We start from the raw sequence: 13,688 nt of genomic DNA, 5'->3' as shown, positions 1-13,688 counted from the left end.
AACATTTCAGAGCACATGGTCAGCTTACCAAGTGACACATTGTTCCTCCATCACACACAGCCAGTGTATCGAGTGGATCAGGTAGGTATGTTCAGGTGAGGTAAATCTAAAAGACAAATTATAGTATGGGTAAGTATAATGAATGAAACTGTTAGAAATTGGAATAGTTGTTGGAATAATGAACAGTGTACAGACCTGCAGCTGCTGCATAATGTAGCAGTGAGTAGCAGCAACCACCAGCACCATGCGGCTTCAAACAATCTGAGAGGGGGGGAGTGGCCTCAACTCAACCACTATTTATACCCTTGCTTAAGAAGGTTGCCATGTTTGGTCGGGTTGCCATGTTCAGTTGCAGTACCAGGGTTTTCACGGCAAAATGTTGTAAAATGTATTTTAAATGCATGAGGTAAGGCTTGAACAGGGGACTTCTGGAATGATAGACAAAGGCCTTACCATGTGAGCTATGCACAGCTCTGCACAGTGAGAAAATATTACTTTAAATGTTTGTTTTAGAAGCAGAAGAATAATTTGCATAAAACTTGCAATGTTGATAGAATTATTAAAAAAGCATGTTTCAATTTTTAAAAAATCCGATCTGACAGATCTTTAGATATTGGTCCAAAGTTCATGTAAAAAAAGTTCCGTGCACGTGACGCGAAAGTTCCGGAATAAAAGCGGGTTTAAGTGTTTTACGAACTGCTCCAAAAGGCGGAAAATCGAAGGGCGGAGCTTACTTAACAAAGACACAGATGTTTTCAGCTTGAGTCAAGGCACGCGTGTAAGCAAGTTGCATGTCTTCAAACGAAACGAGGCATGACTTATGCCCCTTTAAAGTTTGAGTTTTCAAACGCTTCGTATAGCGCCCCCCTTTGGCCAATTGGAGTAAGATTGCTTTCAGTGATATTTGGACTAATCCTCTACATATTTGCCAAATGCCATGAACGTGTCACTTTGCATGTATGATTTAGAGGCAGAAGAATAATTTGCATATAACTGCAACATTGAGTGAATTATTAAAAAATAATTTTTCGCTTTAAAGAAAATCCGCCTGAGTTTTCAGACCGTATTGGTCCAAAGTTCATGTAAAAAAAGTTTCGCGCACATTACGCGAAAATCCCAGGAGGAGATACATTTTTACTGTTTTTCATATAATTCAAAATTGTGGGAGAAGTAAAGGTCAGAGGTCAAAAGTCAGAGCGTAAAAGTTGTTCGGCATGAGGAGACGCATAAGTGTATACAGGTTCCATTGCTGTACCTGAAACAGGGCATGAGCTACACCAGTTCAAAGTTTGCACTTTCGAAGGCTTCCTACAGCGCCACCCTTTGGCCGATTGTTGCGAGCTTCGCGTTTTAGCCGTTTGGCATGGTCCTCTGCCATACTGCCATGAACGTGTCACTTTGCAGTATGATTTAGAGGCAGAAGAATAATTTGCATGAAACTGCATTATACGGTTAATTATTAAAAAATAATGTTTCGCTTTAAAGAAAATCCGGCTAACTTTTCAGACCGTATTGGTCCAAAGTTCATGTAAAAAAAGTTTCGCGCACGTTACGCGAAAATCCCAGGAGGAGATACATTTTTACTGTTTTTCATAGAATTCAAAATTGTGGGAGAGGTAAAGGTCAGAGGTCAAAAGTCAGAGCGTAAAAGTTGTTCGGCATGAGGAGACGCATAAGTGTATACAGGTTTCATTGCTGTACCTGAAACAGGGCATGAGCTACACCAGTTCAAAGTTTGCACTTTCGAAGGCTTCCTACAGCGCCACCCTTTGGCCGATTGTTGCGAGCTTCGCGTTTTAGCCGTTTGGCATAGTCCTCTGCCATACTGCCGAGTTTCGTAAAAAGCGACTGCACGGTCTAGCCGCTAGAGCAAAAGTGGCGGAATAATAATAATAATAAATATAGCTGCAAGCAGCGATAAAGTGTCCAAGGCATAAAAAGCAGGAAAGCAATAAGGCATCAAGGGAAAGCAAAGAAGAATATCAAAGAAAAACAGGACCGAACAGGACTCTGGCAGGTTTTTTTTTTGGCCTAGTGGTGACTCTATAATAGGCCAAAGTGAAAAGGGTGCCACGTGTTCTTGGGCCTTTCACGGCAATCGGACGCTGCATGCAGGATTTGAAGCATTTTGTTCCAAAAATGTGTTTTGCAAAAATTTACCCGCTGGTGGCGCTATAACAGGCCAATGTGAGAAGGGTGGCCTCTGTTCAGTGTAAATACTGAATAAAAGTACAAAGGTATTGGCATCAACTTGACATTTTTTGAAAATAGCAGATCTACAAGCTCACAATGCAATGCAACGCATGAGCATTTACTGGAGTAGCCTAGAAGTAAGAGTATACAAGTGAAGTATAAAATACCTCAAAATTATACTAAGGATAGTATTTGAGTAAATGTACTCAGTTACTTTTACACCACTGGCATTGTAGACCCAGATGCTTGTGAAACATGATAAAGAAATAGTCATGCAATAGTATGAATTTCAGTTTATTTACACAAAGGATTTGCAATTGCAAAATATTATAGCAGCATTATTTTCTAGCAGGCTAGCAGAGTCAGACTTAACTAAAGTTAAATTGTTTTTATTGAAAAACGTTGAGGGGAAGGCGGCTGGGGGTCAAAACTTGGAACTTTAGGGGCTCACATGGGGCTGCCGTCCTGTGGGCAGAGCAGACTATGGATTCCAATTGGGGGGTGTTGGAACCCAGCCAGCCTAGGTGGGGGAGGGAGAGAGAAATGAGGTGAGCTTCAGAATAATTACAGTTGAGCCACAAGGTAGAGAAGAGGTGTTCAATCTGCCCGTTCCACACAGTTCAGAATAATGAACCCACTTACACTGCCTTTCTTTGGCTCCAATGAAGCAATCTGGGAGCTGGTACTGATTGTCAGATGGGCTTCAGGTGTGAGGCTGAGCTTCCCCTGCATGGTTTGAAACAATGAATAAATGAATGCACTCAAACATCATTACTTTATAAAGAAACTCAAAGTCATTACTTCAAAATCAAAATAGGAATGTGTGTCACTGCGGCTGCTTTTTCCTACCCATAGGTCAGACAGGATTGTGTCAGTCTTTCTGCAGGCTCGCCATCTTTCAGATTCAGTTCTAGGGAATAAACCTGGCCTGGATCAAAGAAAAAGGCCAAATGAATAGAAAAACAACAAATTCAAATAATCTGCTGCACTACAGGCTTGAAACAAAATAATTCCATTAATCTGCCCAACTAGGCATTGGCATTAAACTCAAAATACATCAATTCAATAATCAACATTGCATTACATTCCAAAAGAAATTGTTTAACATTTAGATCCCAAAAACAACATAACATTACAGAGCACATGGTCACTCACCAAGTCACAATGTTCCTCATTCACACAGCCAGTGTAGCGAGTGGATCAGGTAGGTATGGCATCTAAAAGTCAAATTATTGCATGGGTAAGTATAAATAATTAATGAATTAAACTGTCAGAAATTGGAATAGTTGTTGAAATAAATAAAGAGTACATACCTGCTGCCTGTAACACCTCCAGTGTTGTGGACCACACTGAGCAAGTTACTGCAGAAAGTCTGGCTTTATACTGGGTGTGGTTTGATTGCAAATTGCTGGGCAGCTGTGTTTGGGTCTATTCTGCATTAGAGGTGGGATTTATGGCTCTTTGAAGTGAGACAGTACCATCGATCTGGCTCACTAAAAAGAGCCGTTCAAAAGACTGGCTCATTTGGCTCCTTGTATATTTATATATTTTTAAGAAGAATTTGTTTAAATATGAATCCACAAGGTGGCACCACATTCCTCTGCTGACAGTTGAGATCACAATTTAGTATTTACCCTTTTCATAAAATGTGTGTGTAAATTAAGCTACCTTGACTTTTGTTATTCATAAAACACCTAAAAAAAACAAGCAGGCAACAATGAACTCGCTCCTCCACTTGTTCTCTCTCTCTCACTCACTCACTGTACTCAGTCAGTACTCAGTGGAGTAGCAAGGAGATGTTGAATTGGGGGGAGGGGGTCTCCCCCCCAAATGAACGGCTCTCTACTGCGCAAACCGGATCCCATCGTTCACTTCAAAGAGCCGTTCAAAAGATTCGATTCGTTCGCGAACGTCCCAGCTCTATTCTGCATCTAGCCTAAGGCCCAGATCATGGGAAACCCCTACTCACGTCAGGGTGGGGGGTCCCCAGTTCAAATATGATTCTTTTTGGTTTCAGTGATATTTGGACTTACCCTCTACAGTATTTCATCATGAAAATGTGACTTTGCATCTATGTTTTAGAGGCAGAAGAATAATTTGCATAAAACTTGCAATGTTGATTGAATTATTAAAAAAGCATGTTTCAATTTAAAAAAAATCCGATCTGACAGATCTTTAGATATTGGTCCAAAGTTCATGTAAAAAAAGTTCCGTGCACGTGACGCGAAAGTTCCGGAATAAAAGCGGGTTTAAGTGTTTTACAAACTGCTCAAAATGGCGGAAAATCTAAGGGCGGAGCTTACTTAACAAAGACACAGATGTCTTCCGCTTGAGTCAAGGCACGCGTGTAAGCAAGTTGCATGTCTTCAAACGAAACGAGGCATGACTTATGCCCCTTTAAAGTTTGAGTTTTCAAACGCTTCGTATAGCGCCCCCCTTTGGCCAATTGGAGTAAGATTGCTTTCAGTGATATTTGGACTAACCCTCGACATATTTGCCAAATGCCATGAACGTGTCACTTTGCATGTATGATTTAGAGGCAGAAGAATAATTTGCATAAAACTGCAACATTGAGTGAATTATTAAAAAATAATGTTTCGCTTTAAAGAAAATCCGCCTAACTTTTCAGACCGTATTGGTCCAAAGTTCATGTAAAAAAAGTTTCGCGCACATTACGCGAAAATCCCAGGAGGAGATACATTTTTACTGTTTTTCATATAATTCAAAATTGTGGGAGAAGTAAAGGTCAGAGGTCAAAAGTCAGAGCGTAAAAGTTGTTCGGCATGAGGAGACGCATAAGTGTATACAGGTTTCATTGCTGTACCTGAAACAGGGCATGAGCTACACCAGTTCAAAGTTGGCATTTTTCAAAGGCTTCCTACAGCGCCACCCTTTGGCCGATTGTTGCGAGCTTCGCGTTTTAGCCGTTTGGCATAGTCCTCTGCCATACTGCCGAGTTTCGTAAAAAGCGACTGCACGGTCTAGCCGCTAGAGCAAAAGTGGCGGAATAATAATAATAATAATAATAATAGTGATGAAGTCCAATAACAATGAGTGGCCAAGGCATTGCCACTTCGTGGCCTTGGCCACTAATAATAGTGCTGAAGTCCAATAACAATGAGTGGCCAAGGCTTTTGCCACTTCGTGGCCTTGGCCACTAATAATAATAGTGATGAAGTCCAATAACAATGAGTGGCCAAGGCATTGCCACTTCGTGGCCTTGGCCACTAATAATAATAATAGTGATGAAGTCCAATAACAATGAGTGGCCAAGGCATTGCCACTTCGTGGCCTTGGCCACTAAATATAGCTGCAAGCAGCGATAAAGTGTCCAAAGCCAAAAACACCTCAAATCATGAACACAGCCTGGGATGTGCGTGAAATCTTGCAAGTACATTCCCAATAGGTCAAGGAACAGATACCAACCTTCTCACATTGGCCTGTTATAGCGCCACCAGCGGGTCAACTTTTGCACAACACATTTTTGGAACAAAATGGACCAATCTTTGACGTCAGTAACGTCAAAGAGAGCACTGCCTGCGATCTTGACATTTTGTGCTTTTATAGCCATTGTTTTCCGGCTTGAAGCGAGCCCACAATTGTTTCGAAGGAACAATATTTTTCTAGTTTATCTATCAGGCAGGCAGTCATATCAAGTATCAAAAAACTTCGGTTCCTTTCTACTCCTACATACTTAGTGAGAAAATGAAAATAAAAACATCAATGTGTTCAGTTTACAGTGGCGAAGTGTGCTATTACTTTTTACAGCAATCGGCCAAATGGTGGCGCTGTAGGAAGCCTTCGAAAGTGCGAACTTTGAACAGGTATAGCTCATGCTGTGTTATACATACAGCCATGAAACCTGTATACACTTATGCGTCTCCTCATGCCGAACAACTTTTACCCTCTAACTTTTGACCTCTGACCTTTAGGTCTCCCACAATTCGGAATTATATGAAAAACAGTAAAAATCTATCTCCTCCTGGGTTTTTTTTGTTACGCGCACAAAACTTTTTTCACATGAACTTTGGACCAATACGGTCAGATTTATCTCGGTGGATTTCTTTTAAAGTGAAATATCATTTTTTAATAATTCAATATATATTGCGGTTTTATGCAAATTATTCTTCGGCCTCTAAATCATACATGCAAAGTTACACGTTCATGGCATTTGGCAAAGATGTGGAGGGTTAGTCAAAGTATCACTGAAACCAATTTTATTCCAATCGGCCAAAGGGGGGCGCTATACGAAGCGTCTGAAAATTCAAACTTCAAACGGGCATAAGTCATGACTCGTTTCATTTGAAGACATGCAACTTGTTACACGCGTGCTTTGACTCAAGCGGAAGACATCTGTGTCGTTGTTAAGTAAGCTCCGCCCTTCGATTTTCCGCCACTTTGAGCAGTTTGTAAAACGCGTAAACCCGCTTTTATTCTGGGATTTTCGCGTCACATGCACAAAACTTTTTTTATGTGAACTTTGGACCGATATCTAAAGATCTGTCAGATCGGATTTCTTTAACATTGAAACATGCTTTTTTAAATAATTGAAACAATATTGCATTTTTATGCAAATTATTCTTCTGCCTCTAAAACATACAAGCAAAGTCACATTTTCATGACAAAATAGTGTAGAGGGTTAGTTCAAATATCACTGAAACCAATCTTACCCCAAATGGCCAAAGGGGGGCGCTATATAATTTTGAGCAGTTTGTAAAACGCTTAAACCCGTTTTTATTCTAGGATTTTTTTTGCAATTTGCATGAAACATTCTACACGCAATCTAAGGACCTTTATCTAACATGCCTATGAAGTGCACACAAAAAAATTATAAAATAATAATAATAAATATAGCTGCAAGCAGCGATAAAGTGTCCAAAGCCAAAAACACCTCAAATCATGAACACAGCCTGGGATGTGTGTGAAATCTTGCAAGCACATTCCCAATAGGTCAAGGAACAGATACCAACCTTCTCACATTGGCCTGTTATAGCGCCACCAGCGGGTCAACTTTTGCACAACACATTTTTGGAACAAAATGGACCAATCTTTGACGTCAGTAACGTCAAAGAGAGCACTGCCTGCGATCTTGACATTTTGTGCTTTTATAGCCATTGTTTTCTGGCTTGAAGCGAGCCCACAATTGTTTCGAAGGAACAATATTTTTCTAGTTATTTATCTATCAGGCATATCAAGTTCTCCTCAAAACTTCGGTTCCTTTCTACTCCTACATACTTAGTGAGAAAATGAAAATAAAAACATCAATGTGTTCAGTTTACAGTGGCGAAGTGTGCTATTATTTTTTATAGCAATCGGCCAAATGGTGGCGCTGTAGGAAGCCTTCGAAAGTGCGATATTTGAACAGGTATAGCTCATGCTGTGTTATACATACAGCCATGAAACCTGTATACACTTATGCGTCTCCTCATGCCGAACAACTTTTACCCTCTAACTTTTGACCTCTGACCTTTAGGTCTCCCACAATTCGGAATTATATGAAAAACAGTAAAAATCTATCTCCTCCTGGGATTTTCGCGTCAAGTGCACACAACTTTTTTCACATGAACTTTGGACCAATACGGTCAGATTGATCAACCAGATTTTTTTTAAAGTGAAATATAATTTTTTAATAATTCAATCAATATTGCGGTTTTATGCAAATTATTCTTCGGCCTCTAAATCATACATGCAAAGTTACACGTTCATGGCATTTGGCAAAGATGTGGAGGGTTAGTCAAAGTATCACTGAAACCAATTTTATTCCAATCGGCCAAAGGGGGGCGCTATACGAAGCGTCTGAAAATTCAAACTTCAAACGGGCATAAGTCATGACTCGTTTCGTTTGAAGACATGCAACTTGTTACACGCGTGCTTTGACTCAAGCGGAAGACATCTGTGTCATTGTTAAGTAAGCTCCGCCCTTCGATTTTCCGCCATTTTGAGCAGTTTGTAAAACGCGTAAACCCGCTTTTATTCTGGAATTTTCGCGTCACGTGCACAAAACTTTTTTTACGTGAACTTTGGACCGATATCTAAAGATCTGTCAGATCGGATTTCTTTAACATTGAAACATGCTTTTTTAAATAATTCAAACAATATTGCATTTTTATGCAAATTATTCTTCTGCCTCTAAAACATACATGCAAAGTCACATTTTCATGACACAATAGTGTAGAGGGTTAGTTCAAATATCACTGAAACCAATCTTACCCCAAATGGCCAAAGGGGGGCGCTATATAATTTTGAGCAGTTTGTAAAACGCTTAAACCCGTTTTTATTCTAGGATTTTTTTTGCAATTTGCATGAAACATTCTACACGCAATCTAAGGACCTTTATCTAACATGCCTATGAAGTGCACACAAAAAATATATAAAATAATAATAATAAATATAGCTGCAAGCAGCGATAAAGTGTCCAAAGCCAAAAACACCTCAAATCATGAACACAGCCTGGGATGTGCGTGAAATCTTGCAAGCACATTCCCAATAGGTCAAGGAACAGATACCAACCTTCTCACATTGGCCTGTTATAGCGCCACCAGCGGGTCAACTTTTGCACAACACATTTTTGGAACAAAATGGACCAATCTTTGACGTCAGTAACGTCAAAGAGAGCACTGCCTGCGATCTTGACAATTTGTGCTTTTATAGCCATTGTTTTCCGGCTTGAAGCGAGCCCACAATTGTTTCGAAGGAACAATATTTTTCTAGTTTTTGGATAAAATCTCAAGGAGTAATATCCAAAAATGTGTTTTACATAAGTCGGCCCAAAGGTGGCGCTATAAAAGGCTTATGTGAAAAATGCAGGGCAAAGGTTTATCCTTAGCTTCTAGGGAGTGTGCTTGCAAAGTTTGAAACTGATCGGTGGAGTTATAGGTAAAAGCACAAATCGGCCTGTTATAGCGCCACCATGAGGCTGATTTAAAAAAAAATAAGTGGCATTTCTTCCTCGGCCTAGTGGGAACGTGTGTGCGCGATTTCATGATAATCGCACTTTGCGTTTGTGATTTGAGGCATTTTGTTCAAAACGGCTCGATCCTACAAACTTTGGAAGCCAATCTTAGCCAATCAGGATGGAATATGCAAAATCGGACAGATCCGTGTCGATCACATGACTGTCGAGATACTGCCTACCGATTTGTATGATTTTTGGACAAAATCTGTAAGAGTAGTGCACAGAAATGTGTTTTGCAAACATCGGCCACTAGGTGGCGCTAGAAAAGGCCCATTTTAAAATTTAGGGCAGAGGTTCTAGATTGGCATCCAGGGAATGTGTGTGCTCACTTTGGCAGCGATCGGGCCAACGGCGACTGAGATTAGGTGCTCACAAACTGCGAGGACGCACGGACGGACGGACGCACGCACGGACGGACGGACGGACGGACGGAGGGGAAAACATACTCTCCCCCATGCCTTTGGCTGGTGGAGACAATAATGACAATATCTAAAGTGTGCTCGCCTTACAGGCGAGCCCACAATAACAGTTTATTAACACGCTCTATTACAATTCACACTGTAACTGTAACAACATGTATCATGATATTCTTATTATGCATAATGTAAAAGCGGCTTCGGAATTAACATCAGTTGTTATAATAGGCTATATATATTTTAAACAACACTCAAATACCAAACCTGATGCTGGAAGTTCTTTGCCACGGGAACTCAGTGGTAGTTATAAATTGTTTATTTAATTGTTCTGGTGAATTTTGGGAGTTTGATACCAAAAAATCCAGTAGAAATTACAATTCAGGAGCATGGCAGGAGCAGGAGCAGTGGCGTAGACAGAAATAACATTTTAGTAGGCGAAATGCCAGCCGAAATGCCAGTCAAAATGCCACCCTAACCCCAACCCGAAATTCGGGAGACTCCTGCAGGATAACAAACAGAGACTTTCCTCATAACCCAAAACCTAATAGGCTTGCAAGGTTCCTTGTCAGAATTCCAGCTCTTAAGCATAATTATACTTTGACTTACAACAGTGTTAAGTGCCAAAATCGCCAATCTATAAGCTCACAACTCATCAAATCAATGAACAACAAAATGCGTGCATCAAACATCTAACAAATGTTCCACATTTGCAACATAGAAATATGCATTTAATATTTCATAATGTTTAATTAAAAACTGATACTATTCATGTTGTTTGACCACACAGGGAATATTGATACGAAGAAGGCCTCAAACACTCCTCCTAATACAGAGAATCCTAACCACTCTCAAATGCAGCTTATTGGGTTTGACAACAATAACAATTCAGATCAAGAAAGCCTAATTTGCCTCATGCAAGAGTCATTAAACAAGCACTACCCCAGGCTGTCAACAGGGGGTGATGTGACATTGGAAGAGCACCTGTCAATTGTGCAGAAGACCATCCTTAATGAGCTTCAGAAGTGGGCTCCCGTGTTCACGCAGCATAATAAGTTACTGGGGTGCCTGATTGACCGCTACCACCGCCTTACATGTGACCAGCTCCACAGCCTACTGAGTCACGTCACCTCAACAAAGGAGGGGTTCACACTTCTCGACTGGGTGTTACATACATACCTGACTCTGAGGTACCTGACCCATGTTTGTGTGAGGTCCCCTCTGCCCAGCCTGTGTAGCATGTGTCATGTTATACATCAAATTTGAGCAAATTTCCACACCGCAAAACAAAAGAGTACGGAAGTACTGATGTCACTTCCGCTACCCCTGGGTCACAGACGTTTTTTTTCTTCTATTGAAAATCCCCATAGAGGGGCGCCCTCTGGCCTACTGGTCTAGGCGCATACCACATAAGCATTAATGCCTGACGGCGTCGCCGGTTCAATTCCCAATCCAGACCACCTTTGCCGCATGCCTCTCCCCATCTCTCCCCCCATTTCCTGTCAGTCTCCTGTCCTATCCAATAAAGGCACACAAAAAAAACATAGAGAGAACTGTGTTACAAAAAATAAACAAACTCAGCCTGGCAATTCTGCCAGGTTTGATAATGTCTGTGTTTGGATTTACAAATATATATATTATATTCTTTTGTACTGGATGAATTTGTAATTATTCACCGTCAGCTGATGCTTCATGTCCATAGGAAAAATCGCCCCTCTGATTTGTTAATTTTTGTTCTCATAGTTCTTCTATTTCTCTATGCTATGGATGGCAAATTTCCACAGAAAAAATAACTGTGACCCAGTAGGATAGCGCCCTTTAGTGGCACTGATGTCAGACTTTGGTGCTCTATTAAGCATAATCAAGGATACTTTATCTATAATCTGACCTCCCTGTTGTGTGTGTGTTAGAACCCAGATGTGGGACAGTGGAACTGGACTCTGTTGAAGGTCAGAGAGCTACTGGACTACAAGGAGAAAAACACACTCTGTCACAGTTGCTGAAATACTGTCTGCGAGCCACAAAAAATAGTAAGTCACTGCATTGATTTCCCCCAAATATACAGTATATTGTTAGGTGACATCCTGTATAGGGCCCCATCTTCCGCCCAGCACAAAGCATTACAAATGTGATTACTAGTTTGCTACCAACGCATTTGTCATTTTTATGCCCAGCACTCACATTGTCTAAGAACCAAATTATCTTGCAACATTTTAGCGCATGATTTAGTGGTCTTAAATAAGGTGTGGCCTGCCCTGGAGAAAACAGGGAACACTGCTATCTTATGCACAGTGAGAAGCGCTTGTGCTTAGTTCAGCTTTTAGTTGATCTTAACTACCGGTACCGGCACAGTGACGGCAGAGATATTTCCTTTCTATTTAGACTATTGTCACATGTTGTTACCTTGTAGATCTGCTATTTTCAAAAGATCTTGTATATATATTTTTTTACAATTTTGAATATTTTTGAAACATTTTAACACATCTTTTAATGTGGTCTCTGGCACAATGTTTTCAGATGGGGGCCCGCGGGCAAATGCATCTCTATCGAGTTGAAACCTCATAAAAAGAGTAGCAGATCTACAAGCTCAAAACGTGTCGATTTGTGCCGTATTTCGAGCTTGTAGATCTGCTACTTCTGATGCTTTTCATATGGTACGAGCAAGTTGGGCATTGATTTACGAAAAAACACAAACTTAGAATATGGAGATGAGAGCTGGTTTCGGCCCGACAGCAATGATATAAATTTGCGGGTCCTTGACATGAAATGAGATGGTGTTTGATCTCATTTACAGTGTAGACGTGGAGCTCCTAACCAAGCTGCTGAGATGGAGAGGAGGGTTGTCCCACAGATGGATCACTGAGGTGTTGGACACCTGCCTGCCTGATGATCAAACTAGACCTACTGCCAGGCTCCACTGGCTGCTCTGTTGCTTGTAGATCAGCTATTTTCGCTATAGTTTTGTGCGACAGTCACAAAACGCGACATGTGAGATGAAGCCGGGCTTTACTTTACGAAAAAACAAAACAAAAAAACATACAAATTTGAAACTTGGAGATACAAGGGTTTCTGCCCTATAGTGACTCCTGCATTTGCTATGACTTTGTGGTTATTGTCTTTTTATTTTACATTTTTGTTGTTGGCATGTACGGTAGTTTTTTATGACATGGTTATATAAATTACAGTGCAGAAGAGTACTGCATCCTGTACAGCAGGTTTCATATTTTGTTTTATTTATTTAACATATTTTGTATTTAATGTGTCTTATTTGTTTACTTACTTTTTTACTTGACTTTATAATGTTTCCTTTTGTTAATGTTTTATGTAGAGCACATTGAGTTCGATTGAAGAGGACTACCTTCCTAACCTAGGACGACGGTAGCCTGGTAGCCTTTCTTACTGGAACTTTAGTTGCACTGACTCTGACCTCTAAGGACCTTCCAGGGAGGGTGCTCTTGTGCGTCTTGCTGCGTTACCCTCTCGTTTCTTTCTTTTTTCTAGTTTTTATATTGCACTGACCTTTGGACACTCTGCACTATTAGGTTGTGTTAGTAGTTTTGAGTATTTTTGCTTGTGTTTGACATGATGGTGAGATACTTGTTGCACTAACTAGCATTGACTGTTATGGTCACTTTGATTTGGGGGCACTGTACTATATTGATAGTTGGGCCTAAGGACACTTTATGTATGTGTGTGTATATATATATATATATATATATATATATATATATATATATATATATATATATACATATTATTCGTTCCCTTTCTTGACATACCTTGCTCTTACTGTAATCTGTTCTTGTTTTTTTATTTTATTTTTTCCTTCTCTGTAACTTTGTAAATAACCTTATACTGCTGTGCTGCCTCTGGGCAACTGATTTCCCCCCTTGCGATAATAAAGGTATCTATCTATCTATCTATCTTGCTGTACAAATAAACTAGCCTTACATCCAATGTAATACCAAGAAATAACACAGGATGGCGACAGAATATATTTTAAAAGAGTTGGTGGAGTTCATTGATCACAGTTCACATTTATTGCTTAGCTAATCCCACTGTAAATGTTGAAACGTAGCTACACTGTCATTTATTGCAACATTTGCTCACATACAGCAAAAACAATA

At 40.2% G+C, this 13,688-nt stretch overlaps 1 long non-coding RNA gene across 1 annotated transcript in view; it reads left to right on the top strand.

Annotated features, from left to right (window-relative positions):
* The window catches only part of LOC308305302, a 53,646-nt gene extending 40,416 nt beyond the window's left edge, over positions 1-13,230 (top strand). The window contains exons 2-3 of the long non-coding RNA XR_013963104.1: positions 11,472-11,591; positions 12,356-13,230. This is a non-coding gene — a long non-coding RNA (uncharacterized lncRNA). The remainder of the gene's footprint in view (positions 1-11,471; positions 11,592-12,355) is intronic.
* The last annotated feature ends 458 nt before the right edge of the window (positions 13,231-13,688 follow it).

The sequence above is a fragment of the Nannobrachium achirus genome (assembly GCF_963921795.1).
Source record: "Nannobrachium achirus genome assembly, chromosome: 20".
Taxonomy (NCBI): domain Eukaryota; kingdom Metazoa; phylum Chordata; class Actinopteri; order Myctophiformes; family Myctophidae; genus Nannobrachium; species Nannobrachium achirus.
The sequence above is the reverse complement of the archived record's forward strand: the minus strand, read 5'-3'. Positions and strand labels throughout refer to the sequence as shown.